Here is a 12,842-nt window from a genome sequence, read left to right as displayed (position 1 = left end):
AGCATGGCATGGCCGCTAAAGAGAGCACTGGGCCTCACACCAGTCTCTCCAGCATGGCCGCTAAAGAGAGCACTGGGCCTCACACCAGCCTCTCCAGCATGGCATGGCCGCTAAAGAGAGCACTGGGCCTCCCACCAGCCTCTCCAGCAGGACATCGCAGTTACAGTGAGCACTGGGCCTCCCCAGCATGACATGGCTGCCACAGAGAGCACTAGGCCTCCCACCAGCCTCTCCAGCATCACATGGCTGCTACAGAGAGCACTGGGCCTCCTACCAGCCTCTCCAGCATGACATGGCCACTACAGAGAGCACTGGGCCTCCCACCAGCATGACATGGCCAATACAGAGCATTGGGACTCCCAACAGCCTCTCCAGCAGGACATGGCCACTACAGAGAGCACTGGGCCTCCCACCAGCCTCTCCAGCAGGACATGGCCACTACAGTGAGCACTGAGCCTCCCACCAGCCTCTCCAGCATGACATGGCTGCTACAGAGAGCACTGGGCCTCCCACCAGCATGACATGGCCCCTACAGAGAGCACTGGGCCTCCCACCAGCTTCTCCAGCATGACATGGCCACTACAGAGAGCACTGGGCCTCTCCAGCATGACATGGCCACTACAGAGAGCACTGGGCCTCCCACCAGCCTCTCCAGCATGGCAGCTAAAGAGAACACTGGGCCTCCCACCAGCCTCTCCAGCAGGACATGGCCACTACAGAGAGCACTGGGCCTCCCACTAGCCTCTCCAGCATGACATGGCCGCTACAGAGAGCACTGGGCCTCCCACCAGCCTCTCCAGATACAGTGAGCACTGGGCCTCCCCAGCATGACATGGCTGCCACAGAGAGCACTAGGCCTCCCACCAGCCTCTCCAGCATGACATGGCCACTACAGAGAGCACTGGGCCTCTCCAGCATGACATGGCCACTACAGAGAGCACTGGGCCTCCCACCAGCCTCTCCAGCATGGCATGGCCGCTAAAGAGAGCACTGGGCCTCACACCAGTCTCTCCAGCATGGCCGCTAAAGAGAGCACTGGGCCTCACACCAGTCTCTCCAGCATGGCATGGCCGCTAAAGAGAGCACTGGGACTCCCACCAGCATCTCCAGCAGGACATCGCAGTTACAGTGAGCACTGGGCCTCCCCAGCATGACATGGCTGCCACAGAGAGCACTAGGCCTCCCACCAGCCTCTCCAGCATCACATGGCTGCTACAGAGAGCACTGGGCCTCCTACCAGCCTCTCCAGCATGACATGGCCACTACAGAGAGCATTGGGCCTCCCACCAGCATGACATGGCCAATACAGAGCATTGGGACTCCCAACAGCCTCTCCAGCAGGACATGGCCACTACAGAGAGCACTGGGCCTCCCACCAGCCTCTCCAGCAGGACATGGCCACTACAGTGAGCACTGAGCCTCCCACCAGCCTCTCCAGCATGACATGGCTGCTACAGAGAGCACTGGGCCTCCCACCAGCATGACATGGCCCCTACAGAGAGCACTGGGCCTCCCACCAGCTTCTCCAGCATGACATGGCCACTACAGAGAGCACTGGGCCTCTCCAGCATGACATGGCCACTACAGAGAGCACTGGGCCTCCCACCAGCCTCTCCAGCATGGCATGGCCGCTAAAGAGAACACTGGGCCTCCCACCAGCCTCTCCAGCAGGACATGGCCACTACAGAGAGCACTGGGCCTCCCACCAGCCTCTCCAGCATGACATGGCTGCTACAGAGAGCACTGGGCCTCCCACCAGTCTCTCCAGCAGGACATGGCCACTACAGAGAACACTGGGACTCCCAGCAGCCTCTCCAGCAGGACATCGCAGCTACAGTGAGCACTGGGCCTCCCCAGCATGATATGGCTGCCACAGAAAGCACTAGGCCTCCCACTAGCCTCTCCAGCATGACATGGCTGCTACAGAGAGCACTGGGCCTCCCACCAGCCTCTCCAGCAGGACATGGCCACTACAGAGAGCACTGCGCCTCCCACCAGCCTCTCCAGCAGGACATGGCTGCCACAGACAGCACTAGGCCTCCCACCAGCCTCTCCAGCATGACATGGCCGCTACAGAGAGCACTGGGCCTCCCACCAGCCTCTCCAGCATGACATGGCCACTACAGAGAGCACTGGGCCTCTCCAGCATGACATGGCCACTACAGAGAGCACTGGGCCTCCCACCAGCCTCTCCAGCATGGCATGGCCGCTAAAGAGAGCACTGGGCCTCACACCAGTCTCTCCAGCATGGCCGCTAAAGAGAGCACTGGGCCTCACACCAGCCTCTCCAGCATGGCATGGCCGCTAAAGAGAGCACTGGGCCTCCCACCAGCCTCTCCAGCAGGACATCGCAGTTACAGTGAGCACTGGGCCTCCCCAGCATGACAAGGCTGCCACAGAGAGCACTAGGCCTCCCACCAGCATGACATGGCCACTACAGAGAGCACTGGGCCTCTCCAGCATGACATGGCCACTACAGAGAGCACTGGGCCTCCCACCAGCCTCTCCAGCATGGCATGGCCGCTAAAGAGAGCACTGGGCCTCACACCAGCCTCTCCAGCATGACCGCTAAAGAGAGCACTGGGCCTCACACCAGCCTCTCCAGCATGGCATGGCCGCTAAAGAGAGCACTGGGCCTCACACCAGCCTCTCCAGCATGGCATGGCCGCTAAAGAGAGCACTGGGCCTCCCACCAGCCTCTCCAGCAGGACATGGCCGCTAAAGAGAGCACTGGGCCTCCCACCAGCCTCTCCAGCAGGACATCGCAGTTACAGTGAGCACTGGGCCTCCCCAGCATGACATGGCTGCCACAGAGAGCACTAGGCCTCCCACCAGCCTCTCCAGCATCACATGGCCGCTAGAGAGCACTGGGCCTCCCACCAGCCTCTCCAGCAGGACATGGCCACTACAGAGAACACTGGGACTCCCACCAGCCTCTCCAGATACAGTGAGCACTGGGCCTCCCCAGCATGACATGGCTGCCACAGAGAGCACTAGGCCTCCCACCAGCCTCTCCAGCATGGCATGGCCGCTAAAGAGAGCACTGGGCCTCACACCAGTCTCTCCAGCATGGCCGCTAAAGAGAGCACTGGGCCTCACACCAGCCTCTCCAGCATGGCATGGCCGCTAAAGAGAGCACTGGGCCTCCCACCAGCCTCTCCAGCAGGACATCGCAGTTACAGTGAGCACTGGGCCTCCCCAGCATGACATGGCTGCCACAGAGAGCACTAGGCCTCCCACCAGCCTCTCCAGCATCACATGGCTGCTACAGAGAGCACTGGGCCTCCTACCAGCCTCTCCAGCATGACATGGCCACTACAGAGAGCACTGGGCCTCCCACCAGCATGACATGGCCAATACAGAGCATTGGGACTCCCAACAGCCTCTCCAGCAGGACATGGCCACTACAGAGAGCACTGGGCCTCCCACCAGCCTCTCCAGCAGGACATGGCCACTACAGTGAGCACTGAGCCTCCCACCAGCCTCTCCAGCATGACATGGCTGCTACAGAGCACTGGGCCTCCCACCAGCATGACATGGCCCCTACAGAGAGCACTGGGCCTCCCACCAGCTTCTCCAGCATGACATGGCCACTACAGAGAGCACTGGGCCTCTCCAGCATGACATGGCCACTACAGAGAGCACTGGGCCTCCCACCAGCCTCTCCATCATGGCATGGCCGCTAAAGAGAACATTGGGCCTCCCACCAGCCTCTCCAGCAGGACATGGCCACTACAGAGAGCACTGGGCCTCCCACCAGCCTCTCCAGCATGACATGGCTGCTACAGAGAGCACTGGGCCTCCCACCAGTCTCTCCAGCAGGACATGGCCACTACAGAGAACACTGGGACTCCCAGCAGCCTCTCCAGCAGGACATCGCAGCTACAGTGAGCACTGGGCCTCCCCAGCATGATATGGCTGCCACAGAAAGCACTAGGCCTCCCACTAGCCTCTCCAGCATGATATGGCTGCTACAGAGAGCACTGGGCCTCCCACTAGCCTCTCCAGCATGGCATGGCCGCTAAAGAGAGCACTGGGCCTCACACCAGTCTCTCCAGCATGGCCGCTATAGAGAGCACTGGGCCTCACACCAGCCTCTCCAGCATGGCATGGCCGCTAAAGAGAGCACTGGGCCTCCCACCAGCCTCTCCAGCAGGACATCGCAGTTACAGTGAGCACTGGGCCTCCCCAGCATGACAAGGCTGCCACAGAGAGCACTAGGCCTCCCACCAGCCTCTCCAGCATCACATGGCTGCTACAGAGAGCACTGGGCCTCCCACCAGCCTCTCCAGCAGGACATGGCCGCTACAGAGAGCACTGGGCCTCCCACCAACCTCTCCAGCATGGCCGCTAAAGAGAGCACTGGGCCTCCCACCAGCCTCTCCAGATACAGTGAGCACTGGGCCTCCCCAGCATGACATGGCTGCCACAGAGAGCACTAGGCCTCCCACCAGCATGACATGGCAACTACAGAGAGCACTGGGCCTCTCCAGCATGACATGGCCACTACAGAGAGCACTGGGCCTCCCATCAGCCTCTCCAGCATGGCATGGCCGCTAAAGAGAGCACTGGGCCTCACACCAGCCTCTCCAGCATGGCCGCTAAAGAGAGCACTGGGCCTCCCACCAGCCTCTCCAGCAGGACATCGCAGTTACAGTGAGCACTGGGCCTCCCCAGCATGACATGGCTGCCACAGAGAGCACTAGGCCTCCCACCAGCCTCTCCAGCATCACATGGCCGCTAGAGAGCACTGGGCCTCCCACCAGCCTCTCCAGCAGGACATGGCCACTACAGAGAACACTGGGACTCCCACCAGCCTGACATAGCCCCTACAGAGAGCACTGGGCCTCCCACCAGCCTCTCCAGCAGGACATGGCCGCTACAGAGAGCACTGGGCCTCTCCGGTATGACATGGCCGCTACAGAGAGCACTGAGCCTCCCACCAGCCTCTCCAGCATGGCATGGCCGCTAAAGAGAACACTGGGCCTCCCACCAGCCTCTCCAGCAGGACATGGCCACTACAGAGAACACTGGGACTCCCACCAGCCTGACATAGCCCCTACAGAGAGCACTGGGCCTCCCACCAGCCTCTCCAGCAGGACATGGCCGCTACAGAGAGCACTGGGCCTCTCCGGTATGACATGGCCGCTACAGAGAGCACTGGGCCTCCCACCAGCGTCTCCAGCATGGCATGGCCGCTAAAGAGAGCACTGGGCCTCACACCAGCCTCTCCAGCATGGCCGCTAAAGAGAGCACTGGGCCTCACACCAGCCTCTCCAGCATGGCCGCTAAAGAGAGCACTGGGCCTCACACCAGCCTCTCCAGCATGGCATGGCCGCTAAAGAGAGCACTGGGCCTCCCACCAGCCTCTCCAGCAGGACATCGCAGTTACAGTGAGCACTGGGCCTCCCCAGCATGACATGGCTGCCACAGAGAGCACTAGGCCTCCCACCAGCCTCTCCAGCATCACATGGCCGCTAGAGAGCACTGGGCCTCCCACCAGCCTCTCCAGCAGGACATGGCCACTACAGAGAACACGGGGACTCCCACCAGCCTGACATAGCCCCTACAGAGAGCACTGGGCCTCCCACCAGCCTCTCCAGCAGGACATGGCCGCTACAGAGAGCACTGGGCCTCTCCGGTATGACATGGCCGCTACAGAGAGCACTGGGCCTCTCCAGCATGACATGGCCACTACAGAGAGCACTGGGCCTCCCACCAGCCTCTCCAGCATGGCATGGCCGCTAAAGAGAGCACTGGGCCTCACACCAGTCTCTCCAGCATGGCCGCTAAAGAGAGCACTGGGCCTCACACCAGCCTCTCCAGCATGGCATGGCCGCTAAAGAGAGCACTGGGCCTCCCACCAGCCTCTCCAGCAGGACATCGCAGTTACAGTGAGCACTGGGCCTCCCCAGCATGACAAGGCTGCCACAGAGAGCACTAGGCCTCCCACCAGCCTCTCCAGCATCACATGGCTGCTACAGAGAGCACTGGGCCTCCCACCAGCCTCTCCAGCAGGACATGGCCGCTACAGAGAGCACTGGGCCTCCCACCAACCTCTCCAGCATGGCCGCTAAAGAGAGCACTGGGCCTCCCACCAGCCTCTCCAGATACAGTGAGCACTGGGCCTCCCCAGCATGACATGGCTGCCACAGAGAGCACTAGGCCTCCCACCAGCATGACATGGCCACTACAGAGCACTGGGCCTCTCCAGCATGACATGGCCACTACAGAGAGCACTGGGCCTCCCACCAGCCTCTCCAGCATGGCATGGCCGCTAAAGAGAGCACTGGGCCTCACACCAGCCTCTCCAGCATGGCCGCTAAAGAGAGCACTGGGCCTCACACCAGCCTCTCCAGCATGGCATGGCCGCTAAAGAGAGCACTGGGCCTCACACCAGCCTCTCCAGCATGGCATGGCCGCTAAAGAGAGCACTGGGCCTCCCACCAGCCTCTCCAGCAGGACATCGCAGTTACAGTGAGCACTGGGCCTCCCCAGCATGACATGGCGGCCACAGAGAGCACTAGGCCTCCCACCAGCCTCTCCAGCATCACATGGCCGCTAGAGAGCACTGGGCCTCCCACCAGCCTCTCCAGCAGGACATGGCCACTACAGAGAACACTGGGACTCCCACCAGCCTGACATAGCCCCTACAGAGAGCACTGGGCCTCCCACCAGCCTCTCCAGCAGGACATGGCCGCTACAGAGAGCACTGGGCCTCTCCGGTATGACATGGCCGCTACAGAGAGCACTGGGCCTCCCACCAGCCTCTCCAGCATGGCATGGCCGCTAAAGAGAACACTGGGCCTCCCACCAGCCTCTCCAGCAGGACATGGCCACTACATAGAACACTGGGACTCCCACCAGCCTGACATAGCCCCTACAGAGAGCACTGGGCCTCCCACCAGCCTCTCCAGCAGGACATGGCCGCTACAGAGAGCACTGGGCCTCTCCGGTATGACATGGCCGCTACAGAGAGCACTGGGCCTCCCACCAGCCTCTCCAGCATGGCATGGCCGCTAAAGAGAGCACTGGGCCTCACACCAGCCTCTCCAGCATGGCCGCTAAAGAGAGCACTGGGCCTCACACCAGCCTCTCCAGCATGGCATGGCCGCTAAAGAGAGCACTGGGCCTCACACCAGCCTCTCCAGCATGGCAGCTAAAGAGAGCACTGGGCCTCCCACCAGCCTCTCCAGCAGGACATCGCAGTTACAGTGAGCACTGGGCCTCCCCAGCATGACATGGCTGCCACAGAGAGCACTAGGCCTCCCACCAGCCTCTCCAGCATCAAATGGCCGCTAGAGAGCACTGGGCCTCCCACCAGCCTCTCCAGCAGGACATGGCCACTACAGAGAACACTGGGACTCCCACCAGCCTCTCCAGATACAGTGAGCACTGGGCCTCCCCAGCATGACATGGCTGCCACAGAGAGCACTAGGCCTCCCACCAGCCTCTCCAGCATGGCATGGCCGCTAAAGAGAGCACTGGGCCTCACACCAGTCTCTCCAGCATGGCCGCTAAAGAGAGCACTGGGCCTCACACCAGTCTCTCCAGCATGGCATGGCCGCTAAAGAGAGCACTGGGACTCCCACCAGCCTCTCCAGCAGGACATCGCAGTTACAGTGAGCACTGGGCCTCCCCAGCATGACATGGCTGCCACAGAGAGCACTAGGCCTCCCACCAGCCTCTCCAGCATCACATGACTGCTACAGAGAGCACTGGGCCTCCTACCAGCCTCTCCAGCATGACATGGCCACTACAGAGAGCATTGGGCCTCCCACCAGCATGACATGGCCAATACAGAGCATTGGGACTCCCAACAGCCTCTCCAGCAGGACATGGCCACTACAGAGAGCACTGGGCCTCCCACCAGCCTCTCCAGCAGGACATGGCCACTACAGAGAGCACTGGGCCTCCCACCAGCATGACATGGCCCCTACAGAGAGCACTGGGCCTCCCACCAGCTTCTCCAGCATGACATGGCCACTACAGAGAGCACTGGGCCTCTCCAGCATGACATGGCCACTACAGAGAGCACTGGGCCTCCCACCAGCCTCTCCAGCATGGCATGGCCGCTAAAGAGAACACTGGGCCTCCCACCAGCCTCTCCAGCAGGACATGGCCACTACAGAGAGCACTGGGCCTCCCACCAGCCTCTCCAGCATGACATGGCCACTACAGAGAGCACTGCGCCTCCCACCAGCCTCTCCAGCAGGACATCGCAGCTACAGTGAGCACTGGGTCTCCCCAGCATGACATGGCCGCTACAGAGAGCACTGGGCCTCCCACCAGCCTCTCCAGATACAGTGAGCACTGGGCCTCCCCAGCATGACATGGCTGCCACAGAGAGCACTAGGCCTCCCACCAGCCTCTCCAGCATGACATGGCCACTACAGAGAGCACTGGGCCTCCCACCAGCCTCTCCAGCATGGCATGGCCGCTAAAGAGAGCACTGGGCCTCACACCAGTCTCTCCAGCATGGCCGCTAAAGAGAGCACTGGGCCTCACACCAGCCTCTCCAGCATGGCATGGCCGCTAAAGAGAGCACTGGGTCTCCCACCAGCCTCTCCAGCAGGACATCGCAGTTACAGTGAGCACTGGGCCTCCCCAGCATGACAAGGCTGCCACAGAGAGCACTAGGCCTCCCACCAGCCTCTCCAGCATCACATGGCTGCTACAGAGAGCACTGGGCCTCCCACCAACCTCTCCAGCATGGCCGCTAAAGAGAGCACTGGGCCTCCCACCAGCCTCTCCAGATACAGTGAGCACTGGGCCTCCCCAGCATGACATGGCTGCCACAGAGAGCACTAGGCCTCCCACCAGCATGACATGGCCACTACAGAGAGCACTGGGCCTCTCCAGCATGACATGGCCACTACAGAGAGCACTGGGCCTCCCACCAGCCTCTCCAGCATGGCATGGCCGCTAAGGAGAGCACTGGGCCTCACACCAGCCTCTCCAGCATGGCCGCTAAAGAGAGCACTGGGCCTCACACCAGCCTCTCCAGCATGGCATGGCCGCTAAAGAGAGCACTGGGCCTCCCACCAGCAGGACATCGCAGTTACAGTGAGCACTGGGCCTCCCCAGCATGACATGGCTGCCACAGAGAGCACTAGGCCTCCCACCAGCCTCTCCAGCATCACATGGCCGCTAGAGAGCACTGGGCCTCCCACCAGCCTCTCCAGCAGGACATGGCCACTACAGAGAACACTGGGACTCCCACCAGCCTGACATAGCCCCTACAGAGAGCACTGGGCCTCCCACCAGCCTCTCCAGCAGGACATGGCCGCTACAGAGAGCACTGGGCCTCTCCGGTATGACATGGCCGCTACAGAGAGCACTGGGCCTCCCACCAGCCTCTCCAGCATGGCATGGCCGCTAAAGAGAGCACTGGGCCTCCCACCAGCCTCTCCAGATACAGTGAGCACTGGGCCTCCCCAGCATGACATGGCTGCCACAGAGAGCACTAGGCCTCCCACCAGCCGCACCAGCATGGCATGGCCGCTAAAGAGAGCACTGGGCCTCACACCAGTCTCTCCAGCATGGCCGCTAAAGAGAGCACTGGGCCTCACACCAGCCTCTCCAGCATGGCATGGCCGCTAAAGAGAGCACTGGGCCTCCCACCAGCCTCTCCAGCAGGACATCGCAGTTACAGTGAGCACTGGGTCTCCCCAGCATGACATGGCTGCTACAGAGAGCACTGGGCCTCCTACCAGCCTCTCCAGCATGACATGGCCACTACAGAGAGCACTGGGCCTCCCACCAGCATTGCATGGCCAATACAGAGCATTGGGACTCCCAACAGCCTCTCCAGCAGGACATGGCCACTACAGAGAGCACTGGGCCTCCCACCAGCCTCTCCAGCAGGACATGGCTGCTACAGAGAGCACTGGGCCTCCCACCAGCATGACATGGCCCCTACAGAGAGCACTGGGCCTCCCACCAGCTTCTCCAGCATGACATGGCCACTACAGAGAGCACTGGGCCTCTCTAGCATGACATGGCCACTACAGAGAGCACTGGGCCTCCCACCAGCCTCTCCAGCATGGCATGGCCGCTAAAGAGAACACTGGGCCTCCCACCAGCCTCTCCAGCAGGACATGGTCACTACAGAGAGCACTGGGCCTCCCACCAGCCTCTCCAGCATGGCATGGCCGCTAAAGAGAGCACTGGGCCTCCCACCAGCCTCTCCAGATACAGTGAGCACTGGGCCTCCCCAGCATGACATGGCTGCCACAGAGAGCACTAGGCCTCCCACCAGCCTCTCCAGCATGGCATGGCCGCTAAAGAGAGCACTGGGACTCCCACCAGCCTCTCCAGCAGGACATCGCAGTTACAGTGAGCACTGGGCCTCCCCAGCATGACATGGCTGCCACAGAGAGCACTAGGCCTCCCACCAGCCTCTCCAGCATCACATGGCTGCTACAGAGAGCACTGGGCCTTCTACCAGCCTCTCCAGCATGACATGGCCACTACAGAGAGCACTGGGCCTCCCACCAGCATGACATGGCCAATACAGAGCATTGGGACTCCCAACAGCCTCTCCAGCAGGACATGGCCACTACAGAGAGCACTGGGCCTCCCACCAGCCTCTCCAGCAGGACATGGCCACTACAGTGAGCACTGAGCCTCCCACCAGCCTCTCCAGCATGACATGGCTGCTACAGAGAGCACTGGGCCTCCCACCAGCATGACATGGCCCCTACAGAGAGCACTGGGCCTCCCACCAGCTTCTCCAGCATGACATGGCCACTACAGAGAGCACTGGGCCTCTCCAGCATGACATGGCCACTATAGAGAGCACTGGGCCTCCCACCAGCCTCTCCAGCATGGCATGGCCGCTAAAGAGAACACTGGGCCTCCCACCAGCCTCTCCAGCAGGACATGGCCACTACAGAGAGCACTGGGCCTCCCACCAGCCTCTCCAGCATGACATGGCTGCTACAGAGAGCACTGGGCCTCCCCAGCATGATATGGCTGCCACAGAAAGCACTAGGCCTCCCACTAGCCTCTCCAGCATGACATGGCTGCTACAGAGAGCACTGGGCCTCCCACCAGCCTCTCCAGCAGGACATGGCCACTACAGAGAGCACTGCGCCTCCCACCAGCCTCTCCAGCAGGACATCGCAGCTACAGTGAGCACTGGGTCTCCCCAGCATGACATGGCTGCCACAGACAGCACTAGGCCTCCCACCAGCCTCTCCAGCATGACATGGCCGCTACAGAGAGCACTGGGCCTCCCACCAGCCTCTCCAGATACAGTGAGCACTGGGCCTCCCCAGCATGACATGGCTGCCACAGAGAGCACTAGGCCTCCCACCAGCCTCTCCAGCATGACATGGCCACTACAGAGAGCACTGGGCCTCTCCAGCATGACATGGACACTACAGAGAGCACTGGGCCTCCCACCAGCCTCTCCAGCATGGCATGGCCGCTAAAGAGAGCACTGGGCCTCACACCAGCCTCTCCAGCAGGACATCGCAGTTACAGTGAGCACTGGGCCTCCCCAGCATGACAAGGCTGCCACAGAGAGCACTAGGCCTCCCACCAGCCTCTCCAGCATCACATGGCTGCTACAGAGAGCACTGGGCCTCCCACCAGCCTCTCCAGCAGGACATGGCCGCTACAGAGAGCACTGGGCCTCCCACCAACCTCTCCAGCATGGCCGCTAAAGAGAGCACTGGGCCTCCCACCAGCCTCTCCAGATACAGTGAGCACTGGGCCTCCCCAGCATGACATGGCTGCCACAGAGAGCACTAGGCCTCCCACCAGCATGACATGGCCACTACAGAGAGCACTGGGCCTCTCCAGCATGACATGGCCACTACAGAGAGCACTGGGCCTCCCACCAGCCTCTCCAGCATGGCATGGCCGCTAAAGAGAGCACTGGGCCTCACACCAGCCTCTCCAGCATGGCCGCTAAAGAGAGCACTGGGCCTCCCACCAGCCTCTCCAGCAGGACATCGCAGTTACAGTGAGCACTGGGCCTCCCCAGCATGACATGGCTGCCACAGAGAGCACTATGCCTCCCACCAGCCTCTCCAGCATCACATGGCCGCTAGAGAGCACTGGGCCTCCCACCAGCCTCTCCAGCAGGACATGGCCACTACAGAGAACACTGGGACTCCCACCAGCCTGACATAGCCCCTACAGAGAGCACTGGGCCTCCCACCAGCCTCTCCAGCAGGACATGGCCGCTACAGAGAGCACTGGGCCTCTCCGGTATGACATGGCCGCTACAGAGAGCACTGGGCCTCCCACCAGCCTCTCCAGCATGGCATGGCCGCTAAAGAGAACACTGGGCCTCCCACCAGCCTCTCCAGCAGGACATGGCCACTACAGAGAACACTGGGACTCCCACCAGCCTGACATAGCCCCTACAGAGAGCATTGGGCCTCCCACCAGCCTCTCCAGCAGGACATGGCCGCTACAGAGAGCACTGGGCCTCTCCGGTATGACATGGCCGCTACAGAGAGCACTGGGCCTCCCACCAGCGTCTCCAGCATGGCATGGCCGCTAAAGAGAGCACTGGGCCTCACACCAGCCTCTCCAGCATGGCCGCTAAAGAGAGCACTGGGCCTCACACCAGCCTCTCCAGCATGGCATGGCCGCTTAAGAGAGCACTGGGCCTCACACCAGCCTCTCCAGCATGGCATGGCCGCTAAAGAGAGCACTGGGCCTCCCACCAGCCTCTCCAGCAGGACATCGCAGTTACAGTGAGCACTGGGCCTCCCCAGCATGACATGGCTGCCACAGAGAGCACTAGGCCTCCCACCAGCCTCTCCAGCATCACATGGCCGCTAGAGAGCACTGGGCCTCCCACCAGCCTCTCCAGCAGGACA

The sequence above is a fragment of the Ranitomeya imitator genome, chromosome 1 (genome assembly GCF_032444005.1).
Source record: "Ranitomeya imitator isolate aRanImi1 chromosome 1, aRanImi1.pri, whole genome shotgun sequence".
NCBI lineage: Eukaryota > Metazoa > Chordata > Amphibia > Anura > Dendrobatidae > Ranitomeya > Ranitomeya imitator.
Note: the sequence above shows the minus strand (reverse complement) of the source record.